The sequence below is a fragment of the Passer domesticus genome, chromosome 4 (genome assembly GCF_036417665.1).
Source record: "Passer domesticus isolate bPasDom1 chromosome 4, bPasDom1.hap1, whole genome shotgun sequence".
Taxonomy (NCBI): domain Eukaryota; kingdom Metazoa; phylum Chordata; class Aves; order Passeriformes; family Passeridae; genus Passer; species Passer domesticus.
This window is the reverse complement of record NC_087477.1, coordinates 84,355,112-84,378,497: the sequence shown is the minus strand read 5'-3', so window position 1 is coordinate 84,378,497 and position 23,386 is coordinate 84,355,112. Positions and strand designations below refer to the sequence as shown.

The window sequence follows — 23,386 nt, the reverse complement described above, 5'->3', positions numbered from 1 at the left end:
GGCGTGGCCGGGGGTGACGTAATGTGACTGCACTACCTGCAGTTGCCGCCGGCATACACCAGGTGGCGCTGTGACTGCAGTGATTACTTTGGTAGGCAGGGGGCGGTGTAGTATGTGGTGAATATGGCTGCCGGTGTGTGTGAGTGATTTGTGGTGTGTCTAGGCAATTAGGGGGTGTGGTTATTGTGTGAGTGGGCAGGTGTTGCCAGGGTTACTTACAGGTGGGAGGGTGGGGCTAATTAGGGGTCCTGTAGGGTATATAAAAAGAAGAAAAACTATATGTCTGGTGCAGCAGTAGAAAATTTCAGGCTCCCGGGGAGTAAATAGTTGTTTTTTAAATTTTTTTTTTCCAATTTTTTTTACTCCCAGGGAGCCTGAAAGTTTCTAGCGCTGCTTTTTTCTTTCTAAGTCTAGAAAGAGAGAAAAGATAACAGAAGAGAAGAGAGGAAAGAGGATAGAGAAAAGACACAGAGGAGAGAAGTGGAAAGAAGAGATGAGAGAAAACAACAGGAGTAGAAAGAGAAAATAAGGGGAAAGAAAGAGAGAGTGAAAAGAAGAGACAAAGGAGGAGAAAACAGAAGCAAAACCAGAGAGAAGACAGAAGTGAAACAAGAGAGCAGAGAAAATAACGGAAGGGAACAGAGACAGAAGACAGAGAAGAGAGAAAAGAGAACAGAGAATAAAAGAGAGCGAAGACAGACTAGAAGAGAAAGTGAAAAGAGAAGATACAGAATAAGGGAGAGTGAAAAGAGAAAAGAAGAGTGAATGTGACAAAGCCAACAGGGAATAGAAGAGAGCAAAACCAGACAGAATACGACAGAGTGCAGAGAGAGGAGAGACAGTGAAAAGAGAAGACAGAAAAGAGAGCATGAAAGAGTGAAAAGAGACACACTAGAAGAGAGAGTGAAAAGAGAAGAGAGAATAGAAGAGACTGGAAAAGAGAAGATACAGAATAACAGAGTGGAAAGAGAATAGGAGAGAGAATACGAGAGACTCAAGACAGAATAGAAGAGAGTGAAAAGAGACAGAATACAACAGAGTGCCAAAAGAAAAGAGTGAAGAGACGGAAGAGAGAAAAGAGAACAACGAGAGAGTGAAAACACAGGAGAGCGATAGGGTCAAGAAAGAGAAGAGTCAGATTGAAAAAGAAGACAGGTTACAGTTAAGTGAAAAAGGAAAGGAGTAAGACCAAAAAAGAGAGTGGAAAGGGGAAGAGAGGGAAAAGGAAGAATGACTGTAGAAAAGAAGAACAAAGGGTTACACTTGAAGAAAAATAGAGTTAAAGACAAATAGTAACATACAGAAACAGAGGGAAAACAAATCAGAGAAACAGAGTTACAGAAGCACAGACAGAGCTAGAAACACCAAGAAACAGACACAGGGATAGAGACAGACAGAAATGAAGGTAGGAAAAGAAAAGTGAGAGGTACTAGGAACAAAGGCAGTGGAAAAAAATGACTAGACCGCACCAAATAAAGACAGGAGCCAAAGCTGGGGGGGGGGGGGGGGGGGGAGGGGGCATCTTTATTAGGGTTGATTCAACTTTATTGCATGAATTTTCTTATTTACACTTCAACAAAACACATGGAAACAGCGTATACAAAGGCAAGTACACATACAATCCATACACATGGTGGTAAAAGGCCATTTTACATACAGACCAATGTACAATAATGCACCAGCTAATGCAAATACAGAACAACACCAACAATAAAAGCCAAAGACATACTAACACAAGATAACCTTTTTCCTATTTTCATTACATTTGGATTTATTGTTACAGGAACCCCAAAACAAAAGCGGCGCACGGAACGCGACACTCATCTGCCATGAACACGTCCTTCCCCTTACGCGCGAACTTTCCGTCGCTCTCGTTTCACCTGCTCAATAACACCCGAGACATCGTCTGTCCTCGGGAACGAGGTTCCCGGGAGCCTCTGAAAAACTCCTCCTGCCTGACAAAAACCCCGGTCCCGGGACGGTCCGCGCCCAAACTTTGGCGATGAACGTCGCCTCGCGGACCGGCCGGGACCGAGGAAAAAAAAACCCAGCCGGGGGAAAAAAAAAAAAACCCCCAGCTGGGGATTTTTTATTCTAAATTTTAAAATGTGTTGAAAAACCTGAAAGGCAAAAGTCATACACCCAAGGTTAGAACCGGTCAACAACAACACACACACACACCTCTCCTTCAGCTTACACACAAACCCACCCTCACTCGCACCTCAACCGCTCCCCTGACCCCCGGCACGCGTTCGTGCCGCTCCTCGGGAACGTGGTTCCCGGGAGCCTCTGAAAAACTCCTCCTGCCTGACAAAAACCCCGGTCCCGGGACGGTCCGCGCCCAAACTCTGGCGATGAACGTCGCCTCGCGGACCGGCCGGGACCGAGGAAAAAAAAACCCAGCCGGGGGGAAAAAAAAAAACCCCCCGGCTGGGGATTTTTTATTCTAAAGTTTAAAATGTGTTGAAAAACCTGAAAGGCAAAAGTCATACACCCAAGGTTAGAACCGGTCAACAACAACACACACACACCTCTCTTTCAGCTTACACACAAACCCACCCTCGCTCGCACCTCAACCGCTCCCCTGACCCCCGGCACGCGTTCGTGCCGCTCCTCGGGAACGTGGTTCCCGGGAGCCTCTGAAAAACTCCTCCTGCCTGACGAAAAACCCCGGTCCTGGGACGGTCCGCGCCCAAACTCTGGCGATGAACGTCGCCTCGCGGACCGGCCGGGACCGAGGAAAAAAAAAACCCAGCCGGGGGGGGAAAAAAAAAAAACCCCCCGGCTGGGGATTTTTTATTCTAAATTTTAAAATGTGTTGAAAAACCTGAAAGGCAAAAGTCATACACCCAAGGTTAGAACCGGTCAACAACAACACACACACACCTCTCCTTCAGCTTACACACAAACCCACCCTCGCTCACACCTCAACCGCTCCCCTGACCCCCGGCACGCGTTCGTGCCGCTCCTCGGGAACGTGGTTCCCGGGAGCCTCTGAAAAACTCCTCCTGCCTGATGAAAAACCCCGGTCCTGGGACGGTCCGCGCCCAAACTTTGGCGATGAACGTCGCCTCGCGGACCGGCCGGGACCGAGGAAAAAAAAACCCAGCCGGGGGGAAAAAAAAAAACCCCCCGGCTGGGGATTTTTTATTCTACATTTTAAAATGTGTTGAAAAACCTGAAAGGCAAAAGTCATACACCCAAGCTTAGAACTGCTGAGCGTACGCTCGTACGTGCGGCAACGAGCGGATGCGGACGGTCGCTCGCTCCCACGCACGCTCTTCGACTTACACGCTCGCTGCGGCCCTTACTTGAAACGCTGAAGAATGTGCTTCGACACGTCATCCGGCTGCCGCTCGACGTCAAACGGTAGATTCCGGGAAAATCGGTCGCCTCGGGGACCTGTGAGACAACGGGAGGCGATCGACGAGTGGCTAGCTTACAGCTAGGACTTGTCCCCGCTCTGGGCCCATAAGTTTTCTACCCAAAATGCCATAGAAGACAGATGAATGGTAAAGTTTTTATAACTGTGCTACCTAACTGTGACTACGTGCCAGGGCAGGGCAGCTCGGACCCTAAGTGGCGCAATATAAGTACACGCGATATAAGCCGACGCAAGTACGTACGGCGTAAGTACGTACCGTATAAGCCAATATAATTACACGCCGTACGAGTACATTCAATATAAGCCAAGGTAATTACATACCACGCGAGTACATACAATACGTGCCGAGATAATTACATACAATTCAAGTGCATACAATATAAGCCAACATAGGTACATACAGAATAATAACGTACAATATAAGCCAACATAGGTACATACAATATAATTACATACAATATAAGCCAACATAGGTACATACAATATAATTACATACAATATACACCGAGATAGGTACAGACAACATAAGAACATACAATATAAACCAGGACTTGAGAACTCTCTGGAAGATGAATTCTTGAGCGCTATACCCTTTGAGAAGACGGAACCTACGGAGTTATGATGGTCATGTGAGGAGGGTGTAAGACGCTCCCTGTAGAAGCCCAAGAGAATGGCACGGGGGGAAAAAAGGCGATGCCAAAGCTGAGATGGAAGATCGATGACAACATCTTGTGTACTTCTTCATGTCTCAAAGAGTAAAAATGTAAAGATGGCAGAATAAGCAATGTCCAGGAAGGAACGTGAGTAAAATATGGCCGATATGGCACAGAATGATGCCGATACAGCATCGAGATGTAACAAAGGCCTATGACACAGAAGACAATGGATGCAGACTACGTAACACGGACACGGAGGACACGGACACAGAGGACACGGACACGAGTGGAAACTGCCTGGCAGTTACACCTTATGGATTCAAGATTTCTAGTGCGAGATGAGCCAGAGGCCAAAGATGCCGAAGGAAAGCGAGTCCTATGGCAAGAGTGTGTGATGATGAAACAGCTCCTTAAAAGGAGGTGCTGCCAAAGCAGTTAAGAGGATGCTCGGGAGGCTGGGTGGGCCTAGAGAAGGAAGCGAAGACGGCCGGGTGATGGTGGCTATAGCTCCGGACCTGAAGGCGAGCTCCTCGGGAGAAAGATCCACGACGTCGTCGAGGGTCGAAGGAGGCTGACGACGCAAAGTTCGCGAGAACGTGGAGACGGGTCGGAACTGCCCTGCCCGGCAAAGGCTCCGGTGAGGCCAGGAGAAACCCTCTCCCTTTACTTCCGAGGGACCTGTTCCGCTACAGACTGCTCCGCTAAGCTACCATCAAATTGCCCCATGTGAGAGTAAAGGCTTTTTCCCTCCCCGCAAGTATGGGCCCCGACACTTAGCTTTGGGAAGACGAGCTGACAAAATCCATCGCCGGTTGGACGCGGACGCCGAGACGTTGTCGTGCGCTTCGGTGCCGCTCTTTCCGAACTTTGGCTACAAACCTCCTCATGGTACCTGAGACAAAACAGAAAATGTGACTATTGCCCTCACAAAGAGTAATCCCCGAGACTCCTCCGCACCGCTGCCCCAACTCACCTCAAATCTTGATTTGACTCCAGAGTCTGCCCGGAAGACACCTGCAAAAACAAAAGGTATACGCTTAGCGTGCCGCTGCATAACGCCCGCCTACGTGTCACCCTGCCTAAACGCCGACTCACCCGCTCGCCTCCGTTCCTTGGCACGCTGAGGACGGCGACGGCACCTGCAAAGAAACAAAGCGAAAAAGCATGCTGAGATACTGTGAAAAAAAAACCCTTCATAATCTGACAAATAAGCCACACGTGCACCATAACCTTGCACCTACCTGGCATCGGGCATCCTTGGCCGGCATGGGTTGCAAGTGGACCGCCTAAAATAAAAAAATAACACTGAATGCTTAGAGTTGCACCAGAAATTGAGATCTCAGCAATAACAACAACTTTTGTCCACTAGTCACTGCTCACCTTGCCCACTTTGCCTTGTCTGCTGCCACATGGCTTTACTTCCTAAAAATAAAGAAAAACAACAATGCTGTAACAGAGTCATCATTTACACTCCCCCCGCAGAGACAAACAGGGACTGACTTTCTCAGGGGAACCCACTCACCTGGGATAGGGCACTCTGCTCTGATTTTATCCATCCTCATCTGAAAGAAGTTCAGGACAAAAGTCAAAGGGCTGCAGGACAACTTCACAGCTCCAGACATCTTAGGTCAATCTAGGAATACCATCTAGGGTTCAACTACACCCCGCACTACAAATTTCAAGTCCCCGGGATTTGTCCTATCGCGCCAGGCTATGCGGCAGGGCAGAGCGGCTCCGGGACAAATATGTGCAGACACCCGTGACGCAGGACAGGACGAGACAAACAAAGGGGACGCAACAGGAACAGAAATCACTTGGCAAGAAGAATGACTGCAAGGACTGACAGAATGCAAAATGAAATGACTGAGGTGAGACCGATGGTGAGCCCATGAGGCTCAGAGAACCCTGGAGGAAGAAGATGCTAAGGGAATGATTTCTTCAAAGAACTGCAAAAAAGGATGCCTGTGAATCCTGCTGTCAGAATCCTCTACCTATCCTCACATTCTTACGAGTCCTAATCCGCAATAATGGATCCTTGCAATGCACAGCAGCATATACAGCTCAGAACAAGACCTGCAAATACATCGGACTGGATGCTTCTAAAGAGAAATGCAATTTCAATGCCTGCCTGAGCTCCAGAGTCAAAAGTCCTATGGCATTGGTGCCAAGCCAAGAAATGCAGAGATCGCAGATGCTAAGAACGATGCCAGGGTTTCTGATAGGCCACTCAAAGGGCTAAGGTAAAAGATGTGCAACATGAGACATACAAACAACACATAAGGCACGACAGACAAGTGACACGATACAGACCAGGACTGCTCTGCCCTGCACACCTCAGTGCTGGGATCAAAAGTGATGCTTTCCCTTTATGTGGCCTAAGGGGACACTTCTTGTATATCCTCATCCCCAAAGCTGACTCAAAAATCCTTCCCTGTGAGTCCCGACCCAGCACCCTGCTATCATCCCCTCTCTGGGTCATAGCCCTCGACTTATCTGCAGATGCTGGTCCGGGTCAGGTGCCAAAGAAGGCCGCCTCGCCGTCTGGGAAGTTCCTGCTGTCACCGGGCTGTTGTCTCTCAGTCAGCTGCGTTCAAGAAAACCGAGCATCAGTGCCTGATCTTGGCAGCGCATCGGCCAAAACCCGACAATTCTGCTACTCACCGTTCTCCTGCAATGCCTTGTTCTCTTATGAATGCTGCATGCTTCGGCTGCGCTCTGAGACTGACGCCGTCGTCGCGGGGTTTGCCTACGTTGAGAGGAAAAAAGGTGATGTGGCGTTGCTGAAACCAGTGTGGACCCGTGTTCCTCCTCCCTATTCCTGACTCACCGCAACTCCTCGGGCATTGCCAAAGGCCACCCGGATGACTCCTTTAAATCGAAAAGGCAGAGGCTTCATCACCGAGTCCTGTAATACTTCCACAGGACTCCAAAGAGCAACGGTCACAGTCCATCAGCCAGTGCGTGACAGAGTCACGTATACTCCAAATGGATTGCCTAAAGCACACAAACGAGAATGCGTGCTTAGAGTTGCACCAGAAATTGAGATCTCAGCAATAACAACAGCTTCTGTCCACTAGTCACTGCTCACCTTGCCCACTTCGCCTTGTCTGCTGCTAGATGGCTTTACTTCCTAAAAATAAAAAAAACAACAATGCTGTAACACAAAGTCACCACTTACACTCCCCCTGCAGAGACAAACAAGAACTGACTTTCTCAGGGGAACCCGCTCACCTGGGATGGGGTGCTCTGCCATGGATTTTATCCATCTGCATCTGAAAGAAATTCAGGACACAAGTCAATGGGCTGCAGAATAACTTCACACCTCCAAACATCTTGTGTCCATCTACAAATCCCATCTAGAATCCAACTACACCCCGCACTACAAATTTCAAGTCCCCGGGATTTGTCCTATCGCGCCGGGCTATGCGGCAGGGCAGAGCAGCTCCGGGACAAATATGTGCACCCACCCGTGACACAGGACAGGACAAGACAAACAAAGGGGACACAACAGGAACAGAAATCACTTGGCAAGAAGAATGACTGCAAAATGAAGGCAAGAAGAATGACTGCAAAATGAAGGCAAAATGAAGTGAATGAGGTGAGACCGATGGTGAGCCCATGAGGCTCAGAGAACCCTGGAGGAAGAAGATGCTAAGGGAATGATTTCTTCAAAGAACTGCAAAAAAGGATGCCTGTGAATCCTGCTGTCAGAATCCTCTACCTATCCTCACATTCTTACAAGTCCTAATCCGCAATAATGGATCCTTGTGAGGCGCGACTGTCTGTACGGCTCAGAACGAGACCTTCAAAGACATCTGAACTGGATGCTTCTAAAGAGAGGTGCAATTCTGATACCTGTCTGAGCTCCTGAGTCAAAAGTCCTATGGCATTGGTGGCAGGCCAAGAAATGCAGAGATTACAGATGCTAAGAATGATGCCAGTATTTCTGATAGGCCACTCACAGGGCTAAGGTAAAAGACATGAGACAGCCAAATGACACAAGGTACGACAGACAAGTGACACGACACACACTGGCACTGCTCTGCCCTGCGCACCTCCGCGCTGGGATCAAAAATGACACTTGGCTTTTGTGTGGCCTTAAAACAACATTTCCTGGATATCCTCAGCTCCAAAGCCGACTCAAAAATCCCTCCCGGTGAGTCCTGACACGGCAGCCCCCTTCCGTCTGCATCCCCTCTGTAACACACAGCCCTCGACTTATCTCTTGCATGTCCGTGAATGAGAATCCACATCGGGTGCAAAGGAAGGTCACCAGGCTGTCTGGGAGGTTCCTGCTGTCACCCGGCTGCTGTCTCTTAGTCTGTCAAGAGAAAGAAAACCGGACATCAGTGCGGCATCTTAGCAGCACGTCGACTAAAATCCGACAGTTCTGCTACTCACCGCCTCCTAAGAATGACCGGCTCCTCGGGCCGCACGCTTCGGCCGTGCTCTGAGGCCGACGTCTCGGGCTACGCCTGGGTAAAGGGGAGACGAGGTGATGTGGCACTGCTGAGAATTGAGCGAACCCTCCCTCCTCCTCAATACCTCCCCGACTCACCGTGACTCCTCAGGCATTCCTGAGGGCTATCCAGAAGGGACCTTTAAGCAGAAAATTTCCAAGCTTCATCACAGGGTCCTGCAATACCTCCACAGGGCCCACAAGAGCAGCAAACTTGGTCCGTCGGCCGGTTGGTGATGGGGGCTTGACATAACCTGACTGGATTACCTAAGGCACACAAACGAGAACAGAGGCTTAGAGTTGCACCAGAAATTGAGACCCCTGCAATAACAACTGCTTCTGCCCACTGCTCACCTTGCCCACTTGAACTTGACTGTTGCTATATGCCTTTACTTCCTAAAATAAAGAAAAACAAAAATGCTGTAACAGAGTCACCATTTACACTCCCCCTGCAGAGACAAACTGCAGGGACTGACCTGCTCGGGTGAACCCGCTCACCTGGGATGGCCTGCTCTGCTATGCATTTTATCCATCTGCATCTGAAAGAAAGTTAGGACAAAAGTCAATGGGCTGTAGGATGCCTTCACAGCTCCAGACATCTTGGGTCAATCTAGAAATACCATCTAGATTCCAACTACATCCCACATTACAAATTACAAATTCTTGGGACTTGTCCTATTGCAGCAGGCTATGCGGCAGGGCGGAGCAGCTCCGGCACAAATATGTGCGGACACCTGTGACACAGGACAGGACAAACAACAGGGACACAACAGGGACAGAAATCTATCGGCAAGAAGAATGACTGCAAGGACCGAGAGTATGGAAGATTAGATGACTGAGGTGAGCTGATGAGGCTCAGAAAACCCTGGAGGAAGAAGATACTAACTGAATGATTCCTAAGAACTGTAAGGATGGACGTCTGAGAATCCTACGGTCAGAATCCTCCACCTATCCTCACGTTCTTATGAGACCTAATCTGCAATAATGGATCCTTGCGAGGCGCAGCTGTCCGTATGGCTCGGAATGAGACCTGCAAAGACATCTGAACTGGATGCTTCTAAAGAGAGGTGCAACTCTGATGCCTGTCTCAGCTCCTGAGTCCAAAGTCCTATGGCATTGGTGCCAAGCCAAGAAATGCAAAGATTGCAGATGCTAAGAATGATACCAGGGTTTCCGAGAGGCCTCTCAAAGGGTTAAGGTCAAAGACATGAGACAGCCAAACGACACATAAGGCACGACACACAACTGACACAACACACACCGGCACTGCTCTGCCCTGCGCACCTCAGCGCCGGGATCAAAAATGACACTTGGCTTTTGTGTGGTCTTAAAACAACATTTTCTAGATATCCTCAGCTCCAAAGCTGACTCAAAAATCCCTCCCGGTGAGTCCTGACACAGCAGCCCCCTTCCGTCTGCATCCCCTCTGTGACTCACAGCCCTCAACTTATCTCTTGCATATCTGAGAATGAGAATCCGCATCGGGTGCAAAGGAAGGCCGCCGGGCTGTCTGGGAGGTTCCTGCTGTCACGGGGCGGCTGCCTCCTAGTCTGTCAAGAGGAAGAAAACCAGACATCAGTGCGGCATCTTAGCAGCACGTCGACTAAAATCCGACAATTCGGCTACTCACCGCCTCCTATGAATGACCGGCTCCTCGGGCCGCACGCTTCAGAAGTGCTCTCAGGCCAACGCCGATGTCTCAGGCTACGCCTGGGTAAAGGCGAGATGAGGTGATGTGGCACTGCTGAGAACTGAGTGGACCCTCCCTCCCCCTCCATACCTCCCGGACTCACCGTGACTCCTCAGCCATGCCTGAGGGCTATCCAGAAGGGACCTTTAAATAGACAATTTCAAGGCTTCATGACAGAGTCCTGCAATACCTCCACAGGGCTCACAAGAGCAGCAAACTTGGTCCATCAGTGGCTTGGTGACAGGGGCTTAGCAGAACTTGAGTGGATTACCTAAGGCACACAAACGAGAACAGAGGCTTAGAGTTGCACCAGAAATTGAGACCCCTGCAATAACAACTGCTTCTGCCCACTTGAACTTGACTGTTGCTATATGCCTTTACTTCCTAAAATAAAGAAAAACAAAAATGCTGTAACAGAGTCACCATTTACACTCCCCCTGCAGAGACAAACTGCAGGGACTGACCTGCTCGGGTGAACCCGCTCACCTGGGATGGGGCGCTCCGCCATGGATTTTATCCATCTGCATCTGAGAGAAAGTTAGGACAAAAGTCAATGGGCTGCAGGACAACTTCACAGCTCCAGACATCTTGGGTCAACCTAGGAATACCATCCGGACTCCAACTACACCCCACACTACAAATTTCAAGCCCCCAGAATTTGTCTATTACACCAGGCTATGCGGCAGGGCGGAGCAGCTCCGGCACAAATATGTGCAGACACCTGTGACACAGGACAGGACAAAAAATGGGGACAAAACAGGGACAGAAATCTCTTGACATGAGGAATGACTGCAAGGACTGAGAGAATGCAAAATGAAATTACTGAGATAAGACCGATGGTGAGCCCATGAGGCTCAGAGAACCCTGGAGGAAGATTTTTCTAAGAGAATGATTTCTGCTAAGAATTACAAAGATGGATGTCTGCGAATCCTACGGTCAGAATCCTCCACCTATCCTCACGTTCTTATGAGACCTAATCTGCAATAATGGATCCTTGCGAGGCGCAGCTGTCCGTATGGCTCGGAATGAGACCTGCAAAGACATCTGAACTGGATGCTTCTAAAGAGAGGTGCAACTCTGATGCCTGTCTGAGCTCCTGAGTCAAAAGTCCTACAGCATTGGTGCCAGACCAAGAAATGCAGAGATCGCAGATGCTAAGAATGATGCCAGGGTTTCTGATAGGCCCCTCAAAGGGTTAAGGTAAAAGACCTGAGAAAGCCAAACACAGAACGCACGATAGACAAGTGACACGATACGCTCCGGGACTGCTCTGCCCTGAGCACCTCAGCGCTGGGATCAAAAATGACACTTGGCTTTTGGGTGGCCTAAGGGGCCGCTTCCTGGACGCCCCCATCTCCAAAGCAGACTCAAAAATCCCTCCCTGTGAGTCCCGACCCAGCACCCCGCTATCATCCCCTCTCTGTGTCGTAGCCCTCGACTTATCTGCGGATGCCGGTCCGAGTCGGGTGCGAAAGAAGGCCGCCTCGCCGTCTGGGAAGTTCCTGCTGTCACCTGGCTGTTGTCTCTTAGTCAACTACATTAAAGAAAACCAGACATCAATGCTCTATCATGGCAGCACATCGGCCAAAATCCAACAATTCTGCTACTCACCGTTCTCCTAACGATGCCCGCCTCCTTGGGCTGGACGATTTGGCTGCGCTCAGAGGCTGACGCTGTCGTCGCGGGGTTCGCCTCGCTTGAGAGGAGAGAAGGTGATGCGGCCTTGCTGAAACCAGAGTGGACCCCCGCTCCTCCTCCCTATTCCCGACTCGCCGCGACTCCTCGGCATTGCCAAAGTCTCTCCGGGTGACCCCTTTAAATCGAAAAGGCAGAGGCTTCATCGCCGAGTCCTGTAATACTTCCACAGGGCTCCAAAAAACAACAATCACGGTCCGTCAGCCAGTGTCTGATGGGGAGTTATGTGTACTCCAAATGGATTGCCTAAAGCACACAAACAAACATGCATGCTTAGAGTTACACCAGAAATTGAGATTTCAGCAATAACAACAACTTCTGTCCACTAGTCACTGCTCACCTTGACCACCTTGCCTTGACTGCTGCTAGAAGGCTTTATTTCCTAAAAAGAAAGAAAAAAGAACAAAGCTGTAACACAAAGTCACCACTTACGCTCCCCCTGCAGAGACAAACAGGGACTGACCTGCTCGGGGGAACCCGCTCACCTGGGATGTGGTGCTCTGCTATGGATTTTATCGGTCTGCATCTGAAAGAAATTCAGGACAAAAGTGAAAGGGCTGCAGGATAACTTCACACCTCCAAACATCTTGTTTGCACATCTAGGAATACCATCTAGAATCCAACTACACCCCGCACTACAAATTTCAAGGCCCCGGGATTTGTCCTCTGGCGCTGGACTATGCAGCGGGGCAGAGCAGCTCCGACACAAATATGTGCAGACACCCGTGACACAGGACAGGACATGACAAACAAAGGGGACGCGACAGGGACGGAAGTCACTTGGCAAGAGGAATGACGGCAAGGACTGAGAGAACGCAAAATGAAATTACTGAGGTGAGACCGATGGTGAGCCCATGAGGCTCAGAGAACCCTCGAGGAAGAAGATGCTAACTGAATGATTTCTAAGAACTGCAAAGATGGATGTCTGAGAATCCTACGGTCAGAATCCTCTAGCTATCCTCACGTTCTTACGAGTCCTAATCCGCAATAATGGATCCTTGCGGGGCGCAGCTGTCCGTCATCAAAGACATCTGACTGGATGCTTCTAAAGAGAGGTGCGGTTCTGATGCCAGTCTGAGCTCCTGAGTCAAAAGTCCTACAGCATTGGTGCCAGACCGAGAAATGCAGAGATCGGAGATGCTGAAAAGGATGCCGGGGTTTCTGATAGGCATCTCAAAGTGCTAAGGGAAAAGACAAGAGACAGCCAAACAACACACAAAGCACAATACCCATGTGACACGACACGTGCTGGAACTGCTCTGCCCTGTGCGTCTCGGCGCTGGGTTCAAAAGTGATGCTTTGCTTTCATGTGGTCTTAAGATGACATATCCTGGATATCCTCAGCTCCAATGCTGACTCAAAAATCCCTCCCGGTGGGACCTGACGCGGCGGCCCCCTTCCAGCCTCTCTGTGAGTCACGGCCCTCGACTTATCTTCTGGATGTCCGGGAATGAGAATCCACGTCAGGTGCGAAGGAAGGCCGCCGGGCTGTCTGAGAGGATCCTGCTATCACTGGGCTGCTGTCTCCTAGTCTGTTGGGAGAAAGAAAACCGGACGTCGGTGCATCGTCTCGGCGGCCCGTCGGCCGAAACCCGATGGTTGTGCTGCTCTCCGTTCTCCTGGTGATGCCTGGGTCTCTTATGAATGCTGTAGGCTGCAGATGACCGGTGAGATGAGTCTACCTGGGCCTGAAATGAGTACACCTCGGAGCACGTCTGCCATGCTCGCCTGTTAACCTTGGAGTTGGCTAGGATAAAGTAAACCGAAAACAACGTATGAGTTTTGTGTTATGCGAGCCAAAGCCCAGCAAGTCGGCTGCTCGCCCTCTCCTGAAGGTGCCTGGGTCCTCGAGGTGTCGTCTTCATCCTGTGTCCGAGGGTGTGGCTGTTATTCTGAGTAGCACCTGAGTTAGAGACAAACACAGTTACGTAGCGTTTTGCTGACTGCGGTGAATGAGCTCATTTGCTCTAAGGCATGGGAATGCCTCTGCTGTGCTAGAGAAAAACCTTGGGGGTGCTCAAATAGATACAGTTTCTCACGCTGGTGCCTTCAAAATCACCCACTCTTCATGCTCCTTCTCCTAATCACAATACTTAACTCATTTGAAGCCTCAATCTCAAATAGTATCTTGGACACAGATCAAATCCCTTTTGGAAGGTTATGTATCTGCTGAAAAAAAGGCCCTACTGGACACAATCTAAAACTTCAGGAATCTGCATTTCTGCTAAAACAAACAAAAAAAAACAAAAAAAAACCAAAACAAAAACAAAAAAAAAACCACAAAACAAAAACCAAAACAAAAAAACCACAAAACAAAAAAAAACCAAAAAAAAAACAAAACCAAAAAAACCAAAACAAAAAAAAAAAAAAAAACAAAACAAAAAAACCAAAACAAAAAAAACAAAAAAAAAAACCAAAACAAAAAAAACCAAAACAAAAAAAAACCAAAACAAAAAAAAAAACCAAAACAAAAAAAAAACCAAAACAAAAAAAAAAACCAAAACAAAAAAAAAAAACCAAAACAAAAAAAAAAAACCAAAACAAAAAAAAACAAAACCAAAACAAAAAAAAACAAAACAAAAACAAAAAAAAAACAAAACAAAAAAAAAACCAAAACAAAAAAAACCCAAAACAAACAAAAAAAAAAAAACAAACAAAAAAAAAAAAACAAAAAAAAAACAAAATCAGAAATTACAAAAGCAACTTACTGCCTCTGAACTCACAACCCAAAATCTTGAACTTAAATATTCCCTCTACTCCGTGCTGTTTTCTGCATAGAATCTTCAAAGCTTGTGTTGCTTTGTGTGCCCAAAAGCACCTGCTGAAAACAACCTAATATAAGCCGAAAGAGCCTCTTTGCTGAAATGAAAGGAGAGATGTTACCTGAGCAAATCCCAAGGAGGGAATGAAGCCCCTTAGCAAAGCCTGGGGTTAATATACCCCTGATGGGGCCCGCCTCTCGTTGCCACGGTGCCCGAGAAAAGGGAGGAGGCAAATCCTACCGGGTATAAAAGGCTTCAGAGCAGCTGCAGCTGTTTGGCCCTTCTGACTTCAGTTTGAGGGGGTAAAGGGCTTGCTGCAGGAGAAAACTCTTCAGAGAAAAGCAAACGTTTTCCTTTTTGCTACAGCACCTTGGACTGAAGCGGCAGACACGGGTAAGAAACGGAACTCTGTGTTCAGGTAGCAGGATCAGATAAATTAGGTAATTTGCTATTAACTTATGTAATTAGTTTTTGCTGAGTACTAACCGGTGCCTTACATGTAACTAAATAAGATGGAGGACACTACTAATGATATGAATGACCTAACTCTCCTTGGGACCTCTAATGAAGGCCATCTACATTATAAACAAAAATTATAAAAATGATAGTCGCCTGGGTAGCATAATGATAACCATAAGCAGGACAGGCCCTTCTCTGAGATACTCGACCCTAAGGAACAGAAAGAGGTGCCCTGAAATGCAGATAACGCTTAAAAGGCTGAAAATCACAGAACTTGCTTCAAAAAAATATCCTTTAAAATCAGAAAATAGGTAGTGGCCTCCACTGAAACTGAAATAACAGCAAATAAATGAGCAGACTCCTGGTGCCAGCGTGGAGGAGGCACTTGGGACTCTCAAAGCAGCCTGAGTTTGTGGCGGTGGCATCTTAAATCTGGCGGAATCTTGCACTCTGGAAAAATCAGCTGGCACTCATCCACTCGGGGCCACAAGAAGCTGAAGACCAATGTCGGACTTCTCCCTGAGAAACAAAACCCAGCATCCCAGGATTCTGCAGTTAGTCTGCAACAGGCACTTAAGACTCTGAAAGCAGCCAGAGTTCACGGTGATGGTATCTTGGGTCTGGACAGAATCCTGCAAATTGCAGAAAATCATCAGGCAGTTGGCCACTCAGAGTCACAGGCAGCTAAACAAAAATGCTAAAGTTGCACCTGATAAACAAAAGTCACCCACCCAGGTTTCTGGTGTCACATTGAAGGAGGCACTTGGGACTCTCAAAGCAGCCTTACTTTGCGGTGGTGGCAGCTTGGGTCCGGATAGAATCCTGCAAAGTGCAGAAAATCAGCTGGCAGTTGGCCACTCAGGGCCACAGGCAGCTGAAAAACAAAGCAGGACTTTTCCCTGAGAGACAAAACTCACCAGCCCAGGTACCTGGTGACCATATGCAGGAGGCACTTGGGACTCTCATAGCAGCATGAGTTTGGTGTGGAGGTATCTTAAGTCAGGGTGGAATCTTGCGGTGTGCAAAAATCAGCTGGCAGTCATCCACTGGGGAGCACAAGCAGTTGAACATCAAAGCTGGACTTTTCCCTGAGAGACAAAACTCACCAGCCCAGGTTTTTTGTATAACATTGAAAGAGGCACTTGGGACTCTCAAAGCAGCCTGAGTTTGCGGTGGAGGCATCTGGCATCTGGGGGAATCCTGCAGCGTGCAAAAATTCACTAGGCAGTTGGACTCTCAGGGCCACAGGCAGCTGAACAACAGGGCTGGACATTTCCAAGAGAAGCAAAACTCACCAGCGCAGGTACCTGGTGTCAGTTTCCAGGAGGCACTTGGGACTCTCAAAGCAGCCTCAGTTTGCGGTGGAGGCATCTTAAGTCTGGGTGGAATCTTGTGCTGTGGAAAAATCAGCTGGCAGTCATCCACTCGGGACCACAAGCAGCTGAAGAACAATGCTGGACTTTTCCCTGAGAGACAAAAGTCAGCAGCCCAGGTTTATGGTGTCAGTTTGAAGGCGGCACTTGGGACTCTCAAAGCAGCCTGAGTTTGCAGTGGAGGCATCTGGCATCTGGGGGGAATCCTGCAGCGTGCAAAAATTCACCAGGCAGTTGGACTCTCAGGGCCACAGGTAGCTGAACAACAGGGCTGGACATTTCCAAGAGAAGCAAAACTCGCCCAGGTACGTGGTGTCATGTTGCAGGAGGCACTTTTGAGTCTCATAGCAGCCTGAGTTTGCGGTGGGAGAATCTTAAGTCTGGGTGGATTCATGCGCTGTAGAAAAATCAGCTGGCAGTCATCCACTCTGGGCCACCATCAGCTGAAGACCAATGCCGGGCTTTTCCCTGAGAGACAAAAGTCAGCAGCCCAAATTTCTGGTGTCAGTTTGCAGGAGGCACTTGGGACTCTCAAAGCAGCATGAGTTTGTGGTGGTGGCAGCTTGGGTCTGGATTGAATCCCGCAAAGTGTGGAAAATCAGCTGGCAGTCGACCACTCAGGGCCACAGGCAGCTGAACAACAAAGCAGGACTTTTCCCTGAGAGACAAAACTCAGCAGCCCAGGTTTCTGGTGTCAGTTTCCAGGAGGCACATGTGACTCTCAAAGCAGCCTGAGTTTGCGGTGGAGACATCTTAAGTCAGGGTGGAATCTTACCCTGTGGAAAAATCATCAGGCAGTCATCCACTCGGGGCCACAAGCAGCTGAAGACCAATGCCGGTCTTTTCCCTGAGAGACAAAAGTCATCAGCCCAGATACCTGGTGTCCATTTGCAGGAGGCACTTGGGACTCTAAAAACAGCATGAGTTTGCTGTGGAGGCATCTGAAGTCTGGGTGGAATCTTGCGCTGTGCAAAAATCATCAGGCAGTCATCCACTCGGGGCCACAAGCAGCTGAAGACCAATGCTGGACTTTTCCCTGAGAGACAAAACTCACCAGCCCAGGTTTTTGGTGTCACATTGAAGGAGGCACTTGTGACTCTCAAAGCAGCCTTAGTTTGCGCTGGAGGCATCTGGCATCGGCGGGGAATCCTGCGGCGTGTGAAACTTCACCAGGCAGTTGGACTCTCGGGGCCACAGGCAGCTGAACAACAGGGCTGGACTTCTCCATGTACAGCAGAACTCACCAGCCCAGGTAGCTGGTGTCAGTTTGCAGGAGGCACTTGAGAGTTTCAAAGCGGCCTGAGTTTGCGGTGGAGGCATCTTAAGTCTGGGTGGAATCTTGCGCCATTTGGAATTTTGGGCAGGAGCCGCTCACTCGGGGCTCAGAATCCTCTACCTATCTTAGTCTCCGTACACGTCCTAATCCTCTATAAGGGATTGCTGCAGTGCACAGCTGTCAAGAACAGCTCAGAACAAGACCTTGAAAGACATTTAACTGAATGCTGCAAAAATAGGTGTGATTCTCATGACTGTCAGAGATCGCAAGTCAATGCTTTGACAGAATCGGCACCGGGCAGAGAAACACTAAGATCAGAGATGCTAAGATGCATGCCTCGGTTTCTGATAGTTCCCTCAAAGCACTAAGGCTCAGAGATGGATGCTGTTTTTGCAGGGTACCCCTGGATTAAGAGGCGATGATCTGGTGTGGCATTGCTGAAACCTGAGTGGACCCTGGCTCCTCCTCACTACCTCCCTGACTTATGGCAACTCCTCACCCGTTCCTGAAGGCTACCGGAGTGACACCTTCGAATGGACAAGACCGAGGCTTTATCACAGAGCCCTGTACTAATTCCTAACTTCCCACCAAGGAGATGAACCGGGTCTGTTGGCCCACTTGTAAGGGAGTCTGGGCATAACATGAATGGACCGTCTAAAACGCACAATCAAGAATGGATGGTTAGAATTCCGGCAGAAGCACCACTACCCTAAGCACACAAATATATAAATTTTAAAAAACAAAACTCAAAAAATTCCACCAAAAAAAAGCCACCTCCAATTACCCACAACCACACTACCTAATGTAATAACAAAGACCCTACGTCCAATACCTTTAATGAAACCTCTAAAATCTATGCCAAAAACCCCATAAAACTAAAAAAAAAACTTGCCTTGAACCAAATAAGAACCAAAAAAAAGTCTTATAAACTATACCAAATTATTAACCTAAGCATATCAAATCCACCCAAGTATAAAACCTGATCACCGGTACACAGTACACACTAATTTCATCACAACATGTAAAACAAAACCTATTTCTACTACTAATGTAATAAAAACTTCACAAAATTTAACTGCAATAAAACCTTAAAATCTTACTAAAAATAAAATTTTAGAATTCTATTATAACCTGAAAACTCATACATTCTAAACATGAACTTTCTGCAAAACAAATATTTCTAAAACCCAAAAATCTCAAATACACATTAAAAATAACTACTATACAGCCAAAAAACATAAAACAATTAAACACCTGACTTCAACTATTGAACACCATCTCTACAACTCTTCTTAAAAAACACCCCAACAAACACCAATTACCACCTCAACAATACACCACCAGCAACACCAAACAACTCAAAATACTCTAATTCCCATCCAAAAAACACTCTGTAAACTAAAACACCGAAAGAAATCAACAAAACCCACTCACCCTTCAATAACCCCATTTAACCTACACATGTAACTGAATGAAATAAAAATTTACTATAAAGTATCATACCTTAAATAACTCCACCATTAAACGCTGCTGTACCAAACTTATTTAAAAAATCACAAAAGCAAACTACAAGTAGTAAATAATACCAAAAAATAAAACAGGACACTATATACCACCAAAAAAAATTGGACTAAAAACCATATATAAATGCCACTATTTATTAACCAGCACTGCCACTAAATATATTTACCTACAGAAATATATGAATGTGTACATACAATTAAAATATATTAATTTGAGCATTAAACCGACGATATAAGAAAACAAAACGTCCTAAAGTGATATAATAGGAAATCCTTTATCATCTTCACCCAAATCCTCTCTCAGCTATATTGCTGAACACAAACAACAACAGAAAAAGACCTATTTTTTTACTTATTTTACCTAACGTCTCATGTATTATCCAAAACGAAAAATTTGGCCAAAACTGTAATTTCTTCTAAAACTATTCAACTTTCCTCCGATACAGAAAACCAAACCACCACCAAAAACCCCATAACACACCCTCGCCACACCCCCTCCGCAATTCCCTCTGCCCCTGCCGCTGGATGGACGCTGCAATGGAAAAACGCACACCCGGAGGTCTCACGACGGAGTGCGAAATCCATCGAACACTGTTTCTAGAAGGCGCCCATGGTATTATTTAAAGCTGTGCCTCTCTTACAGAGGAACACCAACCTAGCCCACAGACAAAAATGCCTGCGCGGTCGGGGCTTCGTTTGTTTCCCCTCTCCTCCTTTCAGTGATTTTGGCAAGCACGCTCAGAAACTGACAAGCCACAAGCGTCCCCCAGCGCCCCTTGGCGGGACTCGCTCCCGGGCTGGCGCCTCTCGGCGGTGCTGGGGGCACCGCGGAGAACACGGGAGCGGCGGCGCTCGGCACCCGGGGGCGGCCCCGCGCTCCCGGTACCGGACGGAACGCGGCTCCTCCGGCGGCTCCTCCGGCACGCAGGGGCCGCGCCGCGCCGGGAGAGCCCCGCCCTCTGCCCCTGCCCGGCGGGGCCGGCACCGGGCCCAGGGGGCCCCGGCGGCGCCCGAGCCCCGCGCCCGGAGCGGCCGGCAGCGGCCGGGGCCAGCGCAGCGCCCGTGCCGCCTCTGCCGCCCGCCGGCCCGGCTCGGCTCCGCACGGCTCGCACCGGCGCGGCTCCGGCACTCCCGCGGCAGCCCGGCCGCGCTCCCCTCCCAGCGCAGCAACTGCCCGGGCCGCGCCAGGAGCGCTCCCGCGCCGCAACCTTCGGGGCCGGGCCGCGGGCACAAGAAGCGCCCTCAAAGGCAGCGGCACGGCCCCACTTCAACCCCGCAAAGGCTGCGAGAGCTGCAGCTTCCTTCAGCTGAACCCCGAAACTGAGGCAGCGCGGGCTGCTCACCCCGCTTCAGCCAGGGCGAATTAATGTGTTCTCCCCTTCAATTTCATCCCCTAAGTCAAAAACACATACACTCTCCTGTAAAAATTTATTAAGTTGAATGAAGGAAAATAGGAGAAAAGGACCATAGAGCAAAGGATGCATCTTGGCTCTCAGCCAAGACCACACTTACCTTTGGGGATACCCTCAACTACCGTTCCCCTTACATGAGCCTGTTGCATATTAATAGTCCTTATGCATATCCCTAAAGTAGTTTATATTTTCCAGGAACTATTTTACATGGCCCCTCCTGAGGTCTGCCTTTATTAGAGCATGTGTGTTTCTTGGCTGTGGTTTCGGCTCCTTCTCCTTATCACTTCCAGTTTGAGTCTTGCTTTGCTTCATGCTTTGTTCAGACGGCGCGTGCTGTTAGTTGGCATAGCTGTAGCAGGTGTCCTCATCCTGTGTTCATTGGGTGTTATCCCACCCAAGCAGGCATTTTAACACAAGCATAGCTATTTCACTATTATATCTAAGCTTAATTAACAGCAGAAATACAAACTATATCTTTATAGCAAAATTACTTTAACATCATGCATATAAAATCCATTTTAATATTTCTGAAAAGCCAATATTATAATTTTTATCTATAACAGCCTATAATAGCAGAAAAAAGGGGTTTTCCACAATTGAAATCCTTCAAATGATGGCAAGAGGGGGATTTTACCTCAGTTCAAACCCTTTAAAAGGAGGGACAACAGGTCTGCCCCCTCAATTTAAACCTTAGGATGACTAAAATGGGGGGGGGGGGGGGCAAACTCCAAATCAAACCCATAATATGACAACAGTATTTCTTCCCTTTCCTTTAAACCTTTAAAATAGAACACAGGGATTCCCTTTCACACCTCTGATACCCCTAACACCTGGGAAAAGCAGGTATTCCTTAAATCAATACCCTAAAACCACAAGTGAAGGGGGATCCCGTCCTATTCAAACACAGGCAATAATGGAAGAGAACTTGCTTCCCACACTTCATGTTTCTATTGTCCTCGCAATCCCCCCTTTTTTTTTTTTTTTTCTGGGGGCACCGGGGAGGGATTGGCAAGATGAAATGGAAAACGGAAAGAAGTCCCCACTACAAATCCACACGAACTCACCTGTTCAGCTGCTGCTTCCCAGCACGGAGCTTTGTTCCTCGCCACCTCCCTTAAGCAATGCCCCACGCATCCAATTGCGTATCCAGGTGCTCCCCGAGACCCTCGGAGAAGCTCTGACTGTCCTTCCCCGAGACACCCCCGGGAGCCCCCCATAAACCCCTCTACTCAGCAGCTCCAGGCAAAAGGGAGCTGACACAAACCCTCCCCCTAAAACAGCCCCAGTCATCATCCTCACAGCTCACACTCGGGGCTGCTCTGTGATTCTTCCCAAATGAATTTAGAGACAAATTACTATTCTTTAGCAATACCTATAAACACGAAAAACTTGTCATGTTTTAGTATTCTACACCCACCCCTCCCCGTGAATTTTGTGGCAGCTTGGGGTCCCTCTGGAGGACGGCACCCAGCATGACCCCGCTCATTCGCCACCCACCTGCTCCCCCACCGCCGTGTGGCTCCCTCTCCTCGGGACCTTGGGGTGCCCCAAATGACATCAGAGCCCCGAGTCTTGACCCCCCTTTCCCCACCCCCAAAGAAGGCACCGAACGAGTCAAACTGCCCTGGAGAGCAGCGCAGCGCTTCCTTCAAGCCCTTTCCACACGCACATCCCCCCAGAAAGGGACTCCGCCGCACCAAGAAAGGGGGGGCAGCCCCCAGAAGGGCTGAAGTTCCTCCCCAGCCTCGCTGTCACCCCCGAGGGGCAGAGACAGGGAGCGGCAGGGACGGCTCGGCACAGAGCGGGGCCGCTCTCAGCGGCATGTCGGGAGAGCCGCAGGTCCGGCAGTGTCGGGCGCTGTGTCTGAGCGGCACGGGGGGATCCGCCGAGAGCTCCGGCCCCGTGCGGGGACTCCTGCAGGGGCCGAGGGGCGCCGGGCTCCGGCCCTCTGGGCTTTATTCTCCGGCGCCCCGAGCCCCGCGGCCGCGGGGAAAGAACGAAAGGGGGAACAGGAAGAGAGGAGCGATAGCAGGGTAGGGAGGGAGGTCGGACTGGGGAGGAAAGCGGGAGGGGAAGGGAAATCCCGAGGCAAGGAGAAGAGGGACCGTGGACAGAGGAGGGAGAGAGAAGGGGAATAGAAGGAACTAGCGGGCTAGGGACAGGACAGGAAGGAGCTGAGTTTGGGGGGGCAGAGGGGAATGCGGGCAGGAGGAAGGACGGGTAGAGAGAGGGACAGGAGGGGAAGCCTCACAGAACCCCGAGCCCACCCGGCCGTGCCGGGGATGCTGCGCTCGGCGGAGCTCGGTTCGGTTCGGCTGCACCCGGCTCTTCGGCTAAATTCGGCTATTATCGGCTAAACTCGGCTATTATGGGCTACGCTGGGCTCGCTTCGGCAGAACTCGGAGCCGCTCGCTCCGTTCGGCTCGGCTCGGCTCCGTTCGGCTCGGCTCGGAGCCGCCTCACGTTCAGCGCGCGCAGACCGCTGCGCTCCTGCAGCCGGGTCCCAAGGGCGGCCCGGCCGTCGCACGGAAACCCCCCCAAGCAAGATTAGACAAAGCAGCTTCTGTGTTAAACCCTTTATATCCCATAAGGAGAAAACTGCTCTACCTCATCTTTTTCCACTCATTTTTCTTTGATTTCAAAATCAGAGTTACGAAAACCTACTCGAGAACAATATTTAGTAAGTAATCAATAAA

The 23,386-nt window shown here is 49.1% G+C and overlaps 2 long non-coding RNA genes across 2 annotated transcripts; one reads left to right on the top strand and one right to left on the bottom strand.

Moving 5' to 3' along the window:
* Positions 1 to 6,897: 6,897 nt before the first annotated feature.
* Positions 6,898 to 7,927, bottom strand: LOC135300163 (uncharacterized). Its single transcript, XR_010362052.1, has 3 exons — positions 7,273 to 7,927; positions 7,130 to 7,171; positions 6,898 to 7,035 (listed from the first exon to the last, which is right to left on the bottom strand). It is a non-coding gene; the product is annotated as an uncharacterized LOC135300163 (long non-coding RNA).
* Positions 7,928 to 14,746: 6,819 nt separating this feature from the next.
* LOC135300162 (uncharacterized) lies at positions 14,747 to 19,127 on the top strand. The gene is made up of 2 exons (XR_010362051.1): positions 14,747 to 15,040; positions 18,152 to 19,127. It is a non-coding gene; the product is annotated as an uncharacterized LOC135300162 (long non-coding RNA).
* Positions 19,128 to 23,386: the final 4,259 nt, after the last annotated feature.